This window comes from Mastomys coucha, unplaced genomic scaffold (assembly GCF_008632895.1).
Source record: "Mastomys coucha isolate ucsf_1 unplaced genomic scaffold, UCSF_Mcou_1 pScaffold15, whole genome shotgun sequence".
In the NCBI taxonomy this organism is placed as follows: Eukaryota; Metazoa; Chordata; class Mammalia; order Rodentia; family Muridae; genus Mastomys; species Mastomys coucha.
This window is the reverse complement of record NW_022196897.1, coordinates 133040226-133042997: the sequence shown is the minus strand read 5'-3', so window position 1 is coordinate 133042997 and position 2772 is coordinate 133040226.

The window sequence follows — 2772 nt, the reverse complement described above, 5'->3', positions numbered from 1 at the left end:
GGAGAAGGGAAGGGAAGGGAAGGGAAGGGAAGGGAAGGGAAGGGAGGGGAGGGGAAGGGAAGGGAAGGAGAAGGGAAGGGAAGGGAAGGGAAGGGGAAGGAGTGATTTTGTGAATGACTGAAATTGATTGAGTGGCAACCAGATATGGTGTCATCCAGTTCCTGTCGTGGTCCAGAATGAATGGTGAGGTTGAAAGGACCAGAACTACAGGGAACAGCATGAAACAGAAAGGTCCAGGGCTTTGGGAAGAGGGAGGGGAGGTTTGAGAGGTCACTTCAAGCCAGCATATCTAGGGACTCAAGACTACTGTAAGCACCTTGATTACTATTGGAAATTTGAACGAAGTAAGAGGGACAGGGTGTCAAGAAGTGGCAGGAGGTGGCAGTCATGTTCCAACTGGCACAGTGTGTATAAGCTTGAGTGGCCCAGAGGAAAGCAGGCATAGTTTCTTCTGGGTTTTAGATGGGTAGGCATGAGGGGGAAACATCTTGTGAGGAGCAGAATAGATGTTTGTAGAGATGAGCAAGCTAAGGGTGGAACTGGCTAGGATTTGGCAATAACACAAGTAAACCAGCAGCCAGGTCTGTGGAAAACTTTCTAGAGCCTTCCTTGCCTTATTTCTGGCTAGGGATCAACGACAGGAGGCAAGTCACCAGCCACCCCCCACCACCACCTCTGGCTCTGAGACTGTATAAAGGGCCCGAGCCCAGATTAGCTATATACTTCTGGAGAAATTGCTGAAAACATATTCCAGAAACCAGCAAAAATTCCAACCAGAAAGCTGAGATAGAGATTTTTCAAATTAAGGGGAGCAGGGATTAGCACTCACCCAAGGTTGGGGATTGGATGCTGGTGCTTCTGGACCAGGTCTGAGGGGGACTGGCACTTCATAGTTTTGAGGTTATTAAGAGGCTTGACTGGTATGGGTGAGACAATCTCTCTCGGATCATCTCTGCTGAAGAAGTCACAGGCAACTAGGCCAGGGATGCATTCTGCTTTCTCTTTTTTTAAAGGTAGTGTCTTATGTATCCCATGCTAGCTTCAAACTTCCTACATAATCAAAGGTGATCTTGAACTTCTGATTTCCTGCCTCCTTCTCCCCAGTGCAAGGATTATGCATTTGGTTTATGAAATTCTGGGGAGTGAGCCCAGGGTTTTGCCCATGCTAATCGAGAGTTCAACCAACTGAGGGGCTACATCCTTCACTCACCTTTTTTACTCTTAACTCACCACATGATGGACCTTACATCACTAAGCTCACAGTACCAAACTGAGGCAGTGGCGACCTTCTGACAAATCTTGAGTCTGTCCCTCGAGGTCTCAGTTTTCTGATAGGCATATGTTTGGAAGCTGTGCGGGATCCTAAAAACCCCTGTGTTTCCTGTTATGACCCATATGTCTACCTAGGTGACTACAGTAAAAATCTTATCTCCATAATCTCTGTGGTGGTCATTGTCTCAGAGACAGTTTTTCCTCTGAGCAGGTGTGGCTGGCAGCACTGGCATGTTCTGCAAACCATGAATGTATATCCCCTGGCATGATACCATCATTTAGTCAATTCTGTATCTCTAATTCACAAGCAATACAGGCTGAGAACCATATTTTAAATACTTGGATATTCCAGAGGTTTTGGGATTTCAAATGAGCTTCTCCATGACTGTGATGTGCAGTCAGGCTGAGGCACTGGCAAAGACCCTTGCAAGATGTTCCTCTCTACATACTACTTAGAAAACATTACAATCAGCATTAGTAGTCCAAATGCTATGGCTAAAGACCTTGCAAGCAGGTGAATGATGTTGAGATGTGACTTAAAGGCAGCCAGCAATTCCTCCGCTGGCTGTGCTTCTCACACAGGAAGAGTGTAATTAGAGAGAAGGCTGGCTTAGAGGGTTAAGAGCACTTGTCCAAGTATGAGGACCTGAGTTATGATGCCCAACAGCTACTATGTAAAAAGCCATGCATTTCCATGGGTAGCGTAATACAGTACTCTAAGAGAGGTAGATTAGAAGTGAAGAGTCTCTGGGGCTTGCTGGCCTGCAGCCTAGTCATGAAACACTGAGTTCCAAGTTCAGTGAGATGCTGTCTCAAGGGAATAAGGTGAAGAGTGACAGAAGAGGACACTGTTAGGTCCAGAATGGGCCCCTAACCTCCAGAACAACAGTGTGGCTTCAGCTCAGGCTGGACTTTGACTGGGAAGGCAGGAGGATTCTGAGTGGGAAAGCAAAGACTCACACTCAGCATTCCTCAGAAACACGTGTGGGGTTTCTGTTTGCCAGGAAGAGCCACTACTTCCCCTTTCTCACCCTAGGTTGACTAGGGAGGGAATCTGTTTCCTTATTTGCTCATACCTGTAACACATATCAATGCCTGACGCTAGCTTCCAGCCTCTTCCAGCCCACAACCCTACCCTCAAACTCTAACTTCTAACTTTCAGAATCTACAGTGCCCCCTCCCTGAAACCCCTGTCTTTAAAATGGCAAGATTTTCTTCTCATTTGTTCTCCCCTTATCCCCCGCCCTACCTGATAGAGCCATGGGAATTTTGAACTTCTCCAAATAAACCTTTCTTTCCATCCATGGAGTAGTCTAGTTTGTAGGGGTGGTTCTGATGCTAAGGTCCTGTTCCCCAATTCATTACTGATCTGTCAGTAAAGGAGCCCTGGATCAACAGCTGGGTGGAAGGAATTTGAAGGACTTCCAGATCCCTGGAGGCAAAGAGACTGATGCAATGAGAGGAGAGGAAAGGAGAGGAGAGGAGAGGAGAGGAGAGGAG